Genomic DNA, 19,823 nt, shown 5'->3' with positions numbered 1-19,823 from the left:
GTACAGGAAATGTATTAATATCATACTACACAACCTGTTAATGCAAGAAGTCTGGACAAAGTATGCCACACTGTGGGTACAAATATGGATATATGTCAACTAATGCTCTAATACACTTAAAATGTTGCTAATTACACACTTATATGTATTAGAACACATATGTAGAAGGAGTCTGAAACACAAAAGTGTTGGCACTAGTTATTGACTTCAATGCGGCGATCATCCATGACAATTGCCAAGTGAATGAGGAACAGGCCAAAATATGAGCCAGACATAATGTCAGTTCTATATAGATACATACATATGTTCATATGTGTATATATATATATATATATATATATATATATATATATATATATATATATATATATATATATAGATTCACTTCATAACACTGAAAGCTCCAAACACTGAAACCAAAACAATGAAACTTCAAAATCTTGAAAACTCATAACACTGAAACTCAAAACACTGAAAACACATATCATACATATACTGAGTTTAAACAACATAAATCATAGCACTTTCCACCAAGTGGAAGCAGGGGGACAAACCACCCTGCACCCCCATGTGGGGGGCTGCACCCCACACCTGCTACATATATATATATATATATATATATATATATATATATATATATATATATATATATATATATATATATATATATATATCAACTCCAAGATTGCACTTCACTACACTAAGTGCAGTCTTGGAATTGAAATATTTAAGTAGCAGGGGGTGTGGGGGATGCAGCCCCCCCACATGGGGAGTGCAGAGGGGCTTGCCCCCTGCTTACACTTGGTGGAATGTGCTATGATTTATGTTGTTTAAACTCAGTATATGTATGATATGTATTTTCAGTATTTTGAGTTTCAGTGTTTTGAGTTTTCAGTGTTTTGGTCTTCTATATTATGAAGTTTTCTCATTTTCAGTGTTTTGAGTTTTCAGTGTTATGAAGTGAATCTATATATATATATATATATATATATATATATATATATATATATATATATATATATATATCCATAGCTATATCTACATATATAGACATGTTATATACACAAATACATCTACATGGCAGAATACATTCCCTGTAGTGCTGTATACCTGGGCTGGATTAGATGTATCTGAAAACATCATATTTATGCATATCTGCCATGGCTTCGTAGTAAATCACTTTGTGTATGGTGTGCAAGGTCCTGGTTTCGAGCCTTGGAGGAGCTGTTTATTTTGTTGCTGGGCAGAACACACCCTCATGGATACGGAGTGAGTAAGGCACCTTAAAGCAGTTGTAAGCGGGTTTGCACGGGTTTGCATGATGGTAAGCACTGCTAACCTCTGGTTACGTTTTCATACACTCAGTTAGCTTCTAGATTGCTTAACCTGTGTAGGCAGTGCTTAGCTCTGCGTAAACCCACGCAAACCTGCTTACAACTGCTTTAAAGTGCCTTAGTCACTCTGTATCCAATGGGATGTCTTCTGCCCAGCAACAAAATGAATAGCTCTTGCAAGGCTCAAATCAAGGACCCTGCACACCCTAAACAAAGTGATGCACCACTATGCCATGACAGATACCCAGATATGCAATGTTTCAGAAACATATCAGCCAGTCCTGTCATGCAACATTATAGAGAATGTATACCAACATCTAGATGTCTGTGTGTGTAACTATATTACAACCTTAACAGATACAACATATCTATATATGTATATGTATATATATATATATATATATATATATATATATATATATATATATATACACACATATATACTTATATATAACAGATACAACATATCCATATATTCTGTTTTACTAACTCTATATACATATATATCACTATATATGCACATATAGTTATATATCTGTTAGCAGATATATATATCTATATAGGTATAAATGGCCATACATCTGTAGATAGCAATTGCAGATTAACAAATGCACATATGACCACATGCGCAGTTAATGGGGATTAGAGGCCTCACACACTATACGTCTTGTACGAATAGGCATCTCCCACACAGCCAAACACATGCGCCCTGCAGTACACTACCAAGTACAGTCTGCCTCCCATAGAATGTAATATGTTGAAGCCATCAACATCCCCAGGATAGAGATACACAGACTCAGATATGCAGATACAGCCATATATATATATATATATATATATATATATATATATATATATATATATATGTATATATACATGTGACTACACATACACACACAGATATATGTACAGTAAGATACATATGTAGAAGGTGCACACAATCTGGAACAGCCACTATGCCTACAGCTAACACCTGAACAACTGGACACTGCATGGGCCACACATACTAATGTCAGTCGTTGCCTGCAACATATACCCATAGATTGGTCATAGGAAAGACTCCCCACACAGGTTTGCAGAAATGGGAATCCTTTAATTGTGTACTATAACAGTTCAATATGCCATGTCATACAGCTGTTCAGATGCTGACAACCATATAAACAGAGTACTGCAACTGTGAAACAGCTACACTAATACAGTAGTCTGGAAAGGTTCATGACAGTTGCTATCCAGGCCAAGCCCTTCAGAATGTACAATAATGAAGATAGACTAGGCCACAGGGTACCACACAACCAACAGTATGTACTGCAGGTGTGTAGTTTAGCAGCCTCTATCTACACTCTGTACAAACTTCGTAGGGGCTTAAGACATTTTGTGATCAAATGGGTTGTAACTGGTACATAACAAGGCATAACAAACAGAACAGTCTGTATGGCAGGAGGCAGTAGGCTTGCAGTACCCCAAGTCATGTAAGTAATGTCAATATAGGTGAAGTATACGGTACTGTACATCCAGATACCTTGTGGCAGCTCACCTCTGATACCCACACATTTTGTAACAGACTAGGTCATTTAAGGTGCTCCCCACCTAGACTCATTAATACTGGCCCAAATACCAATGTTACATACACTGGCCTCTGCAGTGCATAAGGGCACACATGTGTTGTGTAGCTGACGCCCACACATATATGGCCCCAGTCCCACTGTATGTGTGGGGGATACAACAGCAGTGGACTAATGGCAACAATGGCAGTGTGATATACTCACAGCTCACTACAGAACACCCTCCAACAGCATAACATATGTATAAAGCTTGGTATGTAGATGGAAGACAGAGGCTGGAACACAGGCACATATATGGAACACTGTTGCCATACACTATGCAAGGTGCTGGTGTTATAGGATAGTCTGCAACATTCCTTATTCAGGGAATTGAGGTTAGTAATAGAAATGGATGTAGCCATGTACTGATAGCATGCAACACACACACACTGCCAGTGTAATATCTGACACAGGACCTGTGTGGTGGACGGACAACACATGATAGGCATACCTCTGTCCAGCAAGAGGATAGGCCCACAGTACTGAGCTGTGCAGACAGACTGCATTCCAAGGTACACTAGTATGTACACACACCCTGTAACACCAGTACTATGCAAAGCATAACACAATTCTACTCACAGTCTGTCTGTAGTTCCTGATCCTCCTACAAATATGTGGCTGCTCTGAGTGTGCAGGTTGCCCTGTAAGAGGTATTGCTACCTGCTGTCTGTATCACTGATGCCCACACACAAGAAGGATGTCCATCACACAGGAAATGTAAAGGAACCACACTCACTTGCTGTAGGGATTTATAGTGGGTGGTTCCCATGACAGTGGTAATTGAATGTAGTACACATGTGCCATTATATATATATATATGACTATCTGTATAGGTATATGCACATATATTTCCACCATATGTCCTGGACATGGAGTGTAGCTGTACCCTAGCCCCTACAGTCCCAATGTTGTAGTGCAAGGGGATGTCAGGTATGTATAGCAGGTATATTACTAGACTGTTGCTACTGTCATTGGGATTGTCTTCACAGACATGGTGTGTGTGGATGCTGAAATCTGCTTATAATATGTGTGCCATTGGCTACTGACAGACATCCTAAGGAAATCATTGTAGAGTACCGGTGCTAGCATGTAATGCCCCTGTGGAGTGCAGCAGAGATATTGACCACTATATATGGAACTTCAGACACACCCTGTACAGTCCAGAGGTATGCACATATTCCCTTAGTGCACCACATGTGTACCAGGCCTGCCAATATGGATGTAGACAACCATGTATATGGGTATAACACATAACGACTGGTATACATTTGGCACCATAGGTGTTGGAGTCACACACTCATGTCTGGCCTGACACATAATGACTGCTGGTACAGGGGTGCCATGGACACATACCACCCACTAGATACTGATATACAAATGTACAGCATCCCACTGCTCTGTCTGACATACATGACATTTAAGGGAGACACGGCAGCAATACATCTGGCAAGTATCTGCACATGACATCCCACTGGCTAAGTACACTAAGCTCCTAGGCATGTAACAATGCACTGTGCAGGCTATAGGCAGATTGTCCCAACACTGACCTACATCTCGTATGGGGGGATGCACTTGTACCTGCATATATAGCAGGCTCAACAGCCATGTCAGAGCACAGGGTAAGATACACCTGTGTGACAGTGCATAACCACATCTAATGTGAACATAGCCACAGCCACATATGGTAAGCTAGCATAATATTACAGTATATGGACTATCTGTTCTACACCATCCTCATATGTGCCACTCACAGAATGTCCCTACATATACTGGGCTGCTACACAGTTTGGTCTGATGGCTGTCTGTGGTATGGGACATTTGTGTGTACGGCCCCACAAACATGTACGGCACAACGGTACCATACAGTGGGGCAGCATGTAACATCTGATAGAAGGGGAGCTAGAACAATGATATCTACTTCAGTCTGTACACAGGCTAAAGTACATATTAACAATACACACACTGCGGCATTCACCATCACTATACATACCTCAGTACTGTACAAACATCCACAGAATGTCTAGCTTATGTCATGAAATATACCCCCTACTGTACATGACATGTAGCAATCTGATATATCACTGGCTTGTTATCAGATATGATGACACTATTTATGGTGTACAGCACATATGCACCACTTCATGCATGCCATATGTACAAAGGTTGACTGTGGTGTGGCTGACAGCACATACACAGGGCCAGTATAGACATGTTGCTGTGATAACCTTGTATATTTTCTATTGTAATGGTGTTTGTTGCAACACATGTCCTATGAGGGATATGAAGTCAGTAACTGTCATGTTGGTGAAGGGAACAGAGGGGATGAGGAAGTGATAGGTAGGTATGGTGTTAAGCAAAGGAATGCAGAAGGACAGATGGTAGTGAATTTTGCGAAAAGGATGGACATGGCTGTGATGAATACATATTTTAACAAGAGAGAGGAGCATAGGGTGACATACAAGAGTGGAGGAAGATGCACACAGGTGGATTATATCTTGTGTAGAAGGGCCATTCTGAAGGAGATTGGAGACTGTAAAGTGGAGGCAGGGGAAAGTGTAGATAGGCAGCATAGGATGGTGGTTTGTAGGATGACATTGGTGATCAAGAAGAGGAGGATGAGTGTGAGGGCAGCACCAAGGATCAAATTGTGGAAATTGAAAAAGGGTAATTGGGAGGTGATGTTCAGGGAAGAGTTAAGACAGGCACTGGGTGGCAGTGAAGTGTTACCGAATAGCTGGGTAACTACAGCAGAGCTAGTAAGAGAGATGGCTAGAAAGGTGCTTGGTGTGACATCTGGAAAGAGGAAGGAGGAAAAGGAGACCTGGTGATGGAATGAAGATGTACAGGAGAGTATACAGAGAAAGAGGTTGGTGAAGAAGAAGTGGGATTGTCAAAGAGATGAAGAAAGTAGACAAGAGTGTAAGGAGATGAGGTGCATGGCAAAGAGAGAGGTGGCAAAGGCTAAGGATAAGGTGTATGAAGAGTTGTATAAAAGGGTGGACACTAAGGAGGAAGAAAAGGACCTGTACCGATTGACTAGACAGAGGGACCGAGCTAGTAAAGATGTGCAGCAGGTAAGGGTGATAAAGGATAATGAGGGAAATGTACTCACAAGCGAGGAGAGTGTGTTGAGCAGATGGAAAGACTACTTTGAGGGGTTGATGAATGAAGAGAATGAGAGGGAGAGAAGGTTGGATGATGTGTGGATGGTGAATCATGAAGTGCTGTGATTAGCAAGGAGGAAGTAAGGATAACTATGAAGAGGATGAAGAACGGAAAGGCTGTTGGTCCAGATGACATACCTGTGGAAGCATGGAGGTGTATAGGTGAAATGGCAGTGGAGTTTTTAACTAGATTGTTTAATGAAATCTTGGAAAGTGAGAGGATGCCTGAGGAATGGAGAAAAAGTGTTTTGGTACTGATTTTTAAGAATAAGGGTGATGTGCAGAGCTGTAGTAACTACAGAGGGATTAAACTGATCAGTCACAGAATGAAGTTATGGGAAAGAGTAGTGGAAGCTAGGTTAAGAAGGGAGGTGATGATTAGTGATCAGCGGTATGGTTTCATGCCAGGAAAGAGCACTACAGATGCAATGTTTGCTCTGAGAGTGTTGATGGAGAAGTACAGACAAGGTCAGAAGGAGTTTCATTGTCTTTGTGGATTTAGAGACAGCATATGACAGGGTGCCTAGAGTGGAGTTATGGTATTGTATGAGGAAGTCGGGAGTGTCAGAGAAGTATGTAAGAGTGGTACAGGATATGTACGAGGGTAGTGTGACAGTGGTGTGGTCTGCATTGGGAGTGACAGATGTGTTTAAGGTGGAGGTGGGATTACATCAAGGATCAGCTCTGAACCCTTTCGTATTTGCAATGGTGATGGACAGGTTGACAGACGAGATCAGACAGGAGTCCCTGTGGACTATGAAGTTTGCAGATGACATTGTTATATGTAGTGTGTGGGGAACAGGTGGAGGAGACCCTGGAGAGGTGGAGATATGCTCTAGAGAGAAGAGGAATGAAGATCAGCAGGACTAAGACAGAATATATGTGTGTGAATGAGAGGGAGGATAGAGGAATGGTGAGGATGCAGGGAGTAGAGGTGACGAAGGTGGATGAGTTTAAGTACTTGGGATCAACAGTTCAGAGTAATGGTGAGTGTGGAAGAGAGGTGAAGAAGAATGTACAGGCAGGATGGAGTGGGTGGAGTGGAGTGTCAGGAGTGATTTGTGACAGACAAGTACCAGTAAGAGTAAAAGGGAAGGTCTACAAGAGGGTAGTGAGACCAGCTATGTTATATGGGTTGGAGACAGTGGCATTGACAAAAAGGCAGGAGCCAGAGCTTGACATGGCAGAGTTGAAGATGTTAAGAGTTGCACTGGGTGTGATGAGGATGGACAGGATTAGGAATAAGTATATTAGAGGGTCAGCCCAGGTTGAAAAGTTTGGAGACAAAGCTAGAGAGGCAAGATTACGTTGGTTTGGACATGTGCTGAGGAGGAATGCAGAGTATATTGGGAAAAAATGCTAAGGATGAAGCTGCCAGGTAACAGGAAAAGAGGGTGGCCTAAGATAATGTTTATGGATGTGGTGAGAGAGGACATGCAGGTGTTTGGTGTGACAGAGCAAGAAGCAGAAGACAGGAAGAAATGGAAACAGTTGATCTGCTGTGGCGACCCCTAACGGAAGCAGCCGAAAGAAGAAGAAGAAGAACTGTCATGGCCTTCACCATCTACAGACTGCAATCCTCACACTACCTTCTGCATTCCACAGATAGATGCACTGTGGCTAACACATGAAACCGTAGGCACAACACTGCCCAGTCTGCAGATGACCCTGCAGATGGGGATTCCTCATATACATGGAACTGACATGGTAGGTATTACCACATGTACAACAGGCATATCCAGACAAACACTGTTAAACCAACATTACTACAAATGCAGTATAGCAACACTTACAGTCTGTAGTCAGGTCAGGCACATCCCCCTCCTTTTTGTTGCCCTCTTTCCATAGTGTATGCTGTTAGAGGTAAATCCCCAATCCATCTGCGATGCTGTTTGCCAAACAACAGATCTAGTTCCTGTTCACAGTGACTGAAAAGATCCAACACCACCATGATATTCCTAGGTATTGGAGTGTGTTTCCATGCAATTGGCTATGAGATTGTTACCACAGATGTTCCACATCCAATCAGCTAGGGGAGGGTTTCAATTCATGCAGACACCATCAGCTGATCATGAGCATCACATAAAATACACATGCTGCTGCCTAAGCAAGGCAGGTGTGGGTCTCCACATCCACCAGAGAAGGAGTGGGGAAGGCAGACAGAGACAAATGCATGTCAGGGAGGGGTGGGAGTATAAAACTGAAGCATGTTTGTGTCACACATTTACCAGCACAGGGTATCAAACCCCCAACAACTATGTAGTGCTATCACATTTCAATGCAGTTATTGGATGCACCACATGGGTTACCTGATGTGGAGCTTTCAGAACATATATGTGAGAGTGAGTGACATCTGGAACAGGGACATGGTAGATATACGGTAGGTGTCGTACATGTGCCTGTCTGCATGAACAGGTGCCAGCGTAAACACAGGCACACTCACACAAGAAAGCACACACATTGACACACTTGGCAGGGCCAGGAGTGCAACTCATCACTAGTGGGATTGCCACAACACATCAATGTGAAGGTATCACATGCACCACATGGGTCATATGGAGTCTGTATGGGCAAAGATTATGAGGAGATGTCAGACATCAGACAGCATGCTTCAGTATGCCTTGGGGGGGTTGTAGTGAGTGTGGATATGGACATATGCACCATACAACACACACACACACATGAACACACAGGGTGCCAGTTCTGACATGCATGGATGCATCTCTACACGGTGTGTGGTGGTCAACTGTGCCAGCAGGCTGTACAAGGGTAGGCGATGGGTATACCTTGGCATCAGGCTACATCACAATGGTCTTCATTGTGGCTTGGGCCTGTAGTTACTGCATTTGCCCACACATGTGGGTAGTGCATCCCCCATCCAGTCACCTGGGTGACTGTTGTGTGTGGCAAATGCTGTACACCACATGCCATGTATGTGTCCCTTAGTCCATGACATGGATGGTGTCTGGGATGTGGACACCTCCAACATGCATGTACAGTGACATGTGGAACTGTACCTGGTGTATCTGGCCCATGTCGTGTACACAGATTATCATCAGATGTGCCAGTCTTGCCCACCTGTGACAGGAACTGGTAATGGGCAGCAGGTTTACCCTTCACCTACATTGATGGCATGCCAGAATCATTCCCTAATGTCAGTGTCATCTGTCCATAGAGGGGATGTTGTCAGACATAGTATGTCCGTTGTGAGTCACATGTGAAGGCATCACAGGTGGTGCAGGTGTCCACTGGAGAACATGGTGGAGGTGCACTGTCTGCATGTACGTGCATATTAGACAGATGAGCAGGCTGATATGCCCTCTATAGCCCACTGCTATCACTGCATAGCTACTATCAGCAGCCAATATGCAGTGTACTACCCACATATTGGCTGCTGCCTAGGCATGTGTGTTCATATGACACATGGGTTGAGTGTGTACTCTGGGTAATAGTGGTGCTGCTAACTTGGATTAGCTGGCCTGATGTCACATGTGTGGGTATGGCTTTACACCCCAGCCTCCCAGCTAATTGACATCTGTTATCCCTGTATGGTTGACATTGTGATATATAGTAGGGCCAACATAAAAGAAATAAGCAAAACCCCCTCCACACAGGATACAAGTTACAAACACACAACTATCATGTCTGGGAGTAGAACTCCCACTGAACTTGTGTATTACATTACAGCACTTTGCAGTTATAGTACATACCACGGACATTACTGGAGTACTTTTTCCCCAAAGGTGTATTTCACAGTGAATGACATCAGCAGGATTTCTAAAGTAGGGCATTTCAACTGTAATGCAAGTGACTAGCCTAAAATGCATTGCTCCCTACACAAAGCATCCACAAATGACATGTGTGGGTATAGAACTCCTGACCAAGGTATATATCACAATACAGTACGGAGTTGTTATGGGATGCACCACAGGGATTACTAGAGACATCTTTCCCCAAAGGTGTATTTCACATTGAATGACATCAGCAGGTTTACCAAAGTAGGGCATTTCAACTGTACAGCAAGTGACTAGCCTAAAATGCATTGCTCTTTACACAGACAGTGAGACACACTAAAAACATCCACAACTGACATGTGTGGGTATAGAACACCTGAACAAGGTATATATCATAAAACAGCATAGAGCAGTTACAGGCCACACCACAGGGATTACGCAAGCATTTTCCTCCCAAAGTTGTACTTCACAATGAATGACATCAGCAGGATTGGCAAAGTTGGGCATTTGAAATGTACTGCGAGTGAGTAGCCTATGATGCATTGCTCCATACACAGACATTGCAACACACACAAAACATCCAGAACTGCCATGGGTGAAGATGGAACCCTACCACAGTTTTAAATCACACTACAGCAGTATGTAGTTACAGGACACACTACAGAGATTACTGGGCTGTGACTTTCCCACAGGTGTATTTCTAGGTGAGTGACATCAGCAGCCTTGCCAAAGTTGAGCATATGAATTCTAAGGAGTGTGAGAAACCTAAAAAAGCCTTGTTTTTAATCAGTCACAGACAGAGACACACAAATTCATACACACACAGTTGCCAAGTCTGGGGTAAGAACACCTACCTAACTACTTTATCACACTACAACACTATGCAGCTACAGGATGCACTACAGGGATTACTAGGCTATTATTTTCCCAGAGTTGTATTTCCAGGTGAATGACATCAGCGGCCTTGCCAACGTTGAGAATATGAATTGTACGGAGTGTGAGTGGCCTAAAAAGGCATTTCTCTCTACTCAGTCAGACACACACACACAGATTCACACACCAACACATACACAGTTGTCAGGTCTGCAGTTAGAACACCTATCTACCTACTTTATCACACTACAGCAGTACGCAGTTATAGGATGTACTATGAAGATTACTGGGCTATGACATTTCCAGAGGTGTATTGCTAAGTGAGTGACATCAGCAGCCTTGCCAAAGGTGAGTATATGAATTGTACGAAGTGTGAGTAGCCTAAAAAGCATTTCTCTCTAGACAGTCAAAGACACACACACAAGCACACACTCACACTGTTGCCAAGTCTGGGGTTAGAACTACTACCTAACTAGTTAATCACTACAGCAGCATGCAGTTATTGGACGTGCCATGGGAATGACTGAGCTACAGCTCTCCCAAAGGTGTATTTCACATTGGATGACCTCAGCAGGCTTGTCATGATACTGCTATGGGGAGGGCAGTGTGTGCATGGGCCATAACCCATTCATATAGGGGTTGTCATGCCACATGCAGCACACACAGGGTCATATGCCACAGGTACATGCATACAACTACTAGGTGCCTACTTTTTTGTACAGTCATGTTGCACAGCTGGCATGTGCACCATATAGTCTGTCATGCTGACAGATACTGGTGACTAGTATCTGCAGTGACACCTGCACCTCATGTGTTTGTGGCCCTTTGGCTGTGTGCTGGGTGGGACAGGCCCAGATGGCTGCTTGCCATGGTCACCCTCTTCCACACATCTATGTCCATCTACCTTTGGCTTATTATAGTGTGCTGTCCTTACATATATGTCTGTATTCCCATCCACTGTGTGTGCAAGGCAGGAGTGGTGCATACTGACATGTGTCTGCAATAAGAACTGCAACTGCCAGATATGTCTGGTCCACTGGTGTTTGCAGACATGGCCTTCATGTGTTTAAGTGTGTGAGGATGCCCAGTATGGCCATCTGTATTGCATGTGTGGATCAAGTTCAGGTAGTTTGTACTGCGGTGCTGACCTTTGTGTTGTACACCAACAGGTAGCATGCTGTGTCTGCAGGGTATACATTGGTCATTTGGCATTGACTGTTGCTACATTTCTGCATAGCAGGGAGGGGGACACCTGACTGTTTATACATTTCTACACAGGGGTGGGGGGCACACTTGACTGTTACTATAAGTGTAAGTAGGATGGTGGGGCACACTTGACACTTTTACGCATTTGCTAGGACTGTATGATATGTCGCGTACACCATTTCAGTCTGTGGACTTACCTATCGTGCTACCTAGAGGCATACCAGTGTACTACACATCTTAGCTTTAACTACCTACATATTAGTTTCTGACTTCCTAGCCTTCACAACTTACATCCAACTGCCTGGCCTGCTGTAGTCTGTCTGTGTATACCTGGTGGAGGGGTTACACATAGTGCTCATTCAGAGGCCATAGTACAGCATTTGCTTGTGTTTGTCTACACCAATCCTGCTCGCTGTGACTGTTGTTGGGTATGTGCCCCCCCCAACTGGCATGTGTGAATCACTTACCTTGTGGATGTCCCAGTATTGAGGGTGGTGCTGCAGGGCTGCCTATGTCAGATGCACATAGTACACTCCCTATACATGGCTGAGCACAGGTCATGTCATGTTTGGCATCCCTTTTAGTGTATGTGCGAGTCGGAGAGTGGTGTCATTCCCTGGGTCCCTACTGTGTCAGTGCATGTGCTATGTGTTACCTCTTTGCCAAGGCCAGTGCATACTGGGCACGCCTCCTTTTGCCTACTGGGCCAGGCTCAGGCTGTTCCTCCTCAGAGTCACTCTGTGCCTGTGCAGGCCTTGGCACTGGTGGGTGGCGGTGTGGCCCTGCCCCATGCTATTCCTGCTGCAGCTGTTTCCGCAGGATCATATTGTGTAGCATGGCACATACAAGGACACTTTGGGTACATGTAGTTGGTGAGTACTACAAGGGTCCACCAGATGTGTCCAGACACCAGAACCATGACTTCAGCATCCCAAACACATGCTCTATTATGATTTGTGTTTGTTTGTGTGCCTCATTATGGAGTTCTTGTTTGGGTGTGTGTGCATTTCTGATGGGTGTCATCAGCCATGGCTCCAGTGTGTATCCAGCATGCCCCACTAGGTGACCATGTGGGATATCACCATTGGCAAATGCCTGGTACAGCTGCATCAGATGCCAGATGTGGGAATCGTGGTAGCTTCCAGGGCAGCCAGCAAACACATTCATTATTATGCCCCGGGCATCGCACAAGACCTGGCACTTGATGGAGGGGAAGCCCTTGCGGTTGATGTAGACCCTACCCCGCTCACCTGGTGGTGCTTTAATGCATATGTGCATGCAGTCTATTGCACCCACTACCATAGGGTATTCTGCTATTTGTTGGAAGAGATGCATATTGCTGGTAAACGCCTAACGGGTGATGGGGAAATATACATGCTCACTGACATGTGCTGACATGGCATCCAGGAACTGGTGGAGTACCCTAGATGCTGATGCCTGTGAAATCCCCATCATATCCCCAGTTGGCCTTTGGAAGGTACCTGTAGCTAGTATTCTTAGGCATACACATACCTTGGTATCCAATGGGATTGGTTTCCCGCTGTCAGTTCTTTGTGTGAGGTGTGGCCGGCACAGCTCAACAATTTGCTGTAGGAGGTCACTGTCCACCCTATAGCGCTCCACTATCTCCAGCTCATGTAGCCTTTGGTGGGTTACCCTGGGTCTGTACACTCTTCTCCGTCTCCTCACTATGGGTTGCTCAGTAGCATTCACATCCTCACCACCCTCAGCCTCTTGCACATGTTGGTTTATGATAGCAAATGCAGCCCCTAACATTTTTTCTCTTCTTTTCATTTTGTAAAATGTCCTTGTCTGTATACACTGGTGGTGCAGAGGTTTTGGGAAAAACAAGGGGGAAGGTGTTTGCATAGTTTATAGTGGTGTGCTGGAATGGGCAGGGCTGCTGCCTGTGTAATTGGCTGTTTCTGATACATTTCACCTGTCAGCTAAGCTAGTTCTCCTTGATTACCTTCCCATTGCCTCCATGTTTAAACCTATGTGCGTGCCATGCAAATGGAGTGCTCAAATGTGCACAGAGCTATTTCCTGGTTTAACTTCCTTTTTCTTCCTCTAAGACCCAGTGCGCTGCACATACACCCACTTACACTTTCTAAAGAGTGCTAGGCAGTTTGGACACACCTCTAGCTTAGCTGTTCTAAGCTAGGAGCAGTCCCGAGCCACAGGGCTCCAATCCCCTTACAGTATTCCTGGCACCCCCCATGATGTCACCTATATCCTAGTCTTGCACCCAGCTATTTCTACTCTTACACTCTTGGAACCTGCCTCACACCCTGAGGAAATCCAAGATTCACTATCCTTCCCCTCATTGGCATAAGATTGCCTGCTAATGCATAGTTACATGTCCCACACTGAGCCCCCCCCCTTAGAAACCACTACTCACTGGCCAGGTTGTCTTCCACCTGCCATTGACTTTCATGGCAGAATACTGATTTTAGTTAGAATGCTCATTTTAAGTTAGTTTTATTATTTTCCCCGATCCCATTTGTTCGCTGCTGCCCTATGCTTAAACAGGCAAGATTGGCGAAAAAAAAATTAAAAGTTGATTTTTTTATTTTTTAAACAGTTTTCAATGCCAATGGCCTTATACTTGACCATTGGTATGCTTCCTCAATGATATGCAGCCTTTATTTGGAGCTGTCATAGCTCCGTTTTGGAATTTGCAGAAATGTACTCGGTTATTAACCGAGAACATTTCTGCAGATTGCAATAGTCTTGCACGGACTATTGCAAGCTTCCTGGATTGCCAAATCACCTCATTTGCATTGATTTCTCCTGAAAATGAGGTGATTTGCATACCAGGGCTTAGTCCATGCAGGATTAGTATAAGCGCTTTCGGAAAAAACAATGCTTCTCCTTCTTCAGATGAACGAGATGTGAACTAAAGGGTGGTTTTATAACAAATCTCGTCATGATTAATTAATTAAACTGTCATGTGATTCTAAAAATTCATATAAACAAATGAACAAAACATATAAATACATATAAATATACACTAATAATGACCATTTGTTTTATAAATACATGAACCCTACAATGTAAAAGAACATTAAAAACATTATTAAAACATTGAATGCAGCTATTATAGGGACTTACTAGAAATCATGATTTAAAATAAAAGGAAAATCATAATATATATCTTAAAGTTATAAAAACTATAAAAAATATATTAAAAAATATTGAAATTAATTGACAACAACTATCTCTTCAAGGCTAAAAGTTTATGGACACACTTAACAGAAATATTTTCGTTAAGACCTGGGAAGATATATGCTGCAGTTCTAATTTGCCAGCGTAATTCAACTATTTCTAAATTAATCTGCCATAGACCACCTAACTCATCCTGTACAACTTGCTGAAGTATAGTAAATTTAAAATGATGTTCAGGAAAATCATGTATATGCCTAGCTAATTAACTTTTCTTAGATAGGGCTATTGACATCGATCTTTTTCATTTTTTAACTATGCCCGCCCCAAGAATTGCTTCTCTTTTTGGCACACCCAAAATTCATAAAACGATTGTTGATCCACCATTTAGACCTATTGTTGACAGACGTCGGTCCATTACTTATTGGTGTGCCAAATATGTAGATAGTGTTTTAAAACCTTTAATAGACCATGAGGTTCAAATATGCAAGGATTCTTGGAGTTTTTTAACACAACTTAGTACCATACCATTCCATCATGACTATAAGTTCTTGTCAATATATGTCAAGGACTTATATACAGTCATTCCCCAAGATTTAGGTCTGGAATGGATCCGTGTATTTATGTTACAAAGACAAATTAGTGATAATACAATTTATGTGGTTGAAACCTTGTTAGAAATTGTTCTTACAAATAATTTCATTTAGTTTGAAGGTCAGACTTACCTCCAGAAAAGCGGAGTAGCCATGGGTTCTCCTTGTGGAGGAAGTTTCGCCAATTGTATCATGGCACACTGGGAAAAAACAATACTGTTTACCAATGTATTGTTTAAAGAACATGTCGCCTGGTATACTCATTACCAGGATGACATGTTTCTTTTATGGAATGGTCCCAGTGAACTTGTCCCTGAATTCATTGACAATATTACATCTTTAACAAACTTCTTAGAATTCACATTTAACTTACAAAGTGATACTATTAATTTTCTTGATATTCATTTACATAAGGATTTTTTCAATAGTAGGTTTAAAAGCACCATTTATAGGAAGCCTACATATTCTAATTCTTTCCTTCATTTTTCTAGCTGCCACCCTTACCACCAAAAGAGAGCAGTGGTAAAGGGACAAATGGTTAGGGCAGCCAGAATGATTTCGGATGAATTAGACTATATGGAGGAAAATGAACTTTTAGTCAAAATGTTTTCTAGTAGAGGATATCCCATGTCTTTGTTCTTAAAAATGTCTGCAGAAGTCACTACTAAAAGACAAATTGGACATTTTAAGCCTTTATTAGATGGTGATAATTCAGTTTACCATTCCCCTTTTAGAAATGAAAATGGAAGTTCTTCCGATGTTGGTCTTATAAGTTATACAGCTAGCTTTTTGTGTACATACAGTTTAGACCATATCGGTATTAGAGAGATACTTAATAAAAATTGGGCTTTACTTAAGGAAGATAGCACTCTAAATAAACTGCTAGGATACCAACCAAAAATCACCTATAGACATGGTTTAAATTTAAAAGAATTGTTGTATTCATCAACTAAACCCACAGTCAACAAGAAAGTGGGTATGTTCAGATGTGGTGCTTGCCAGCAATGTAGATATTTAAATACATCTTATCAGCTTAAAATTAGGGATAAAATCTATAACGTGCAAAATAGATATACTTGCAACACTAAAGGAGTAGTTTACTCCGCTTGTTGCCAGGTTTGTTCCGCATTCTACATTGGCAAGACAGAAAGAAAAATAAAACAACACATTTATGAACATCAATATGCGATTGGCAAAAAAGATTTGACTAATGCATTAGCTAGGCATATACATGATTTTCCTGAACATCATTTTAAATTTACTATACTTCAACAAGTTGTACAGGATGAGTTAGGTGGTCCATGGCAGATTAATTTAGAAATAGATGAATTACGCTGGCAAATTAGAACTGCAGCATATATCTTCCCAGGTCTTAATGAAAATATTTCTGTTAAGTGTGTCCTTAAACTTTTAGCCTTGAAGAGATAGTTGTCAATTAATTTCAATATTTTTTAATATATTTTTTATAGTTTTTATAACTTTAAGATATATATTATGATTTTCCTTTTCTTTTAAATCATGATTTCTAATAAGTCCCTATAATTGCTGCATTCAATGTTTTAATAATGTTTTTAATGTTCTTTTACATTGTAGGGTTCATGTATTTATAAAACAAATGGTCATTATTAGTGTATATTTATATGTATTTATATGTTTTGTTCATTTGTTTATATGAATTTTTAGAATCACATGACAGTTTAATTAATTAATCATGACGAGATTTGTTATAAAACCACCCTTTAGTTCACATGTCATTCATCTGAAGAAGGAGAAGCATTGTTTTTTCCGAAAGCGCTTATATTAAATCGTTCAGTTTCCTGCTCCAGCTTGTTTTCGTCATTTTTGTTTTTGAAGTTTATTGCAGTTTTTTGGTTTGTCATGCAGGATTAGTGCTGGAACACTCGTGCATGCCCCTACCGGCTGTTCCTGGATCGTGCGGCAGAAATATTGCCTGTGTGAGCCCCTGCACTTATCTTGCACTCCGTGCAAGCTTTTGAGAATCTGGGGGAATATCTTAATTCTTCACATGTATTTATTGTAAGCATGTTTCTTTAAATGCATTGGTTGTTTTTGAGGGGAGTGTTTCTTTGAATGTTTTTAAGTAGAACTTTGAGTTTAATATGGGTGGTTCTGAAGATGTCTGATTTGACAGACAAAAGCGCTTAACCATTCTCTGTTTTACTTGGATTTATTAAAATGCTGCTTTGTGGTTTCCTTTTGGACTGACTTGGCTTTCTTTGGATTTGTTTGGTGTACACCTGGTCAAGCACTGGTGAAATTATTTCGGATTTATACTGACAGGTAAGATGTACATAGCTGTAAACTTGTGTGTTTATAGTAGGAGTCTATTACAATGTGTTCTGTACATTTAAGTGTATGAGCATGCACACTGTGTCCTTTTGTGGTTAGAATCAGTGTGCATCCCAAACACGCCTGTGCTTCTAAGTGTATGAGCATACCCACTGCTACCTTGTGTAACTGCATCCAAACAAGCCCTTTTTTTCTAAGTGCATGAGCATAACCAGTATAACCTTGTGTAGTTGTAGTCATAGTGCATCCCAAACGGCCCTGTGCTACTAAGTGTATGAGCATGCCCACTGTCACCTTGTGTAACTGGAGTCAATGCATCCAAACAAGTTCTGTGATTCTATGTGTATGAGCATGACCACTGTAACCCTGTATAGTGATAGTGATTCTCCATTCCATAGATGGGCATAATCCAGTTCAGGGCTTGTTGTGCTACAACTATACCTTTCAGGCCTACATATGTCTTACTTACAGATGATGTGTTTTTTTGTGCATACAGGTTGTAATGGACTCCTACTTTAAACACACAGGTTTACAGCTATGTACATCTTGACTGTCAGTATCCCTGTTGTTGTCCTCAATCTTAGAAGGGCATTCTGACTGCCTTGGAATGTGTAATCTGTGTGGCGCGTCTTGTAACTGTGCAGTACTGTAATAGTGATCTGTAGATAAGCAGGAGTTCTGTTTCCACCATTGGAACTGTCTGTGTGTGTGTGTGTGTGTCAGCAAATGGCTGCGTGTGGTTGTGTGTGTGTGTTTGTGTCTGCATCCTGTCATGACAGCAGGCTTTGCTGCATTCCAAAGAGATACCACCTTTTGCACTGGCCTTTATTCTTGTCAACTGCTAAACCTCTCTTTTCCCCCTCCCCACTGTAAGTAATCAGTCCTGTGATGTCACCCAGCTCAGAAGTAGAATCAGAGTAAGTGTAATTGTATGTATTCTGTGGCACATACCCCAACTGCATACCACTGTACTAGTTACCTTTATATAGGCAATACGTGTATGCACAATACTGACAAGTGTGTGTGTGTGTGTGTGTGTGTGTGTGTGTGTGTGTGTGTGTGTGTGTGTGTGTGTGTGTGTGTGTTTGTGAGTGTGACTACCCTGTAGCCAGGCATACACATGTGTAACATCTTTTAACATGCTGCACGCCATGGTAGCCATCTGTGGTGACTGGAGTCTACAAAGTATTACGTAGTTAGGATTGGAAAAGAATACACAGTCAAGAACGATTACAGTTGGGTATGTTATTTTCCTGTGCCACTGTCGAGCAGTTACACAGAAATGGTCGTTGGGGTGTAAGTCCATACCCATCATTCCCCCACCCAAACTCCACAATCCCCAGGGTAGATTACATTAGCCATCATTTCCCACCCCAAACTCCACATACACAACAACCATCCCTTTGCTGGTGAACTGATTAAGATTTAAATGTTATAAAACAAGAGATGCCTCTGTTTTGTGTACACATCAGTTCCTTTGGAACCTTTTGTGTCACAAAGGGTGTTCAGACATGTGTATATATAGATATATAGCCATATATATATATATATATATATATATATATATATATATATATACATATAGATATATATATATATATATATATATATATATATATATATATATATATATATATATATATATATATATATATATATATATATATATATATATATATATATGTGTGTGTGTGTGTGTTTGTGTATGTGTGTGTGTGTGTGTGTGTGTGTGTGTGTGTGTGTGTGTGTGTGTGTGTGTGTGTGTGTGTGTGTGTGTGTGTGTACACATCCCGTAAGTGCATATATATATATATTTATAATGTATATATATGTATATATATAT

This window comes from Protopterus annectens, chromosome 4.part0 (assembly GCF_019279795.1).
Source record: "Protopterus annectens isolate FY-2018-M chromosome 4.part0, PAN1.0, whole genome shotgun sequence".
NCBI classification, from domain to species: domain Eukaryota; kingdom Metazoa; phylum Chordata; order Ceratodontiformes; family Protopteridae; genus Protopterus; species Protopterus annectens.
The sequence above is the reverse complement of the archived record's forward strand: the minus strand, read 5'-3'. Positions refer to the sequence as shown.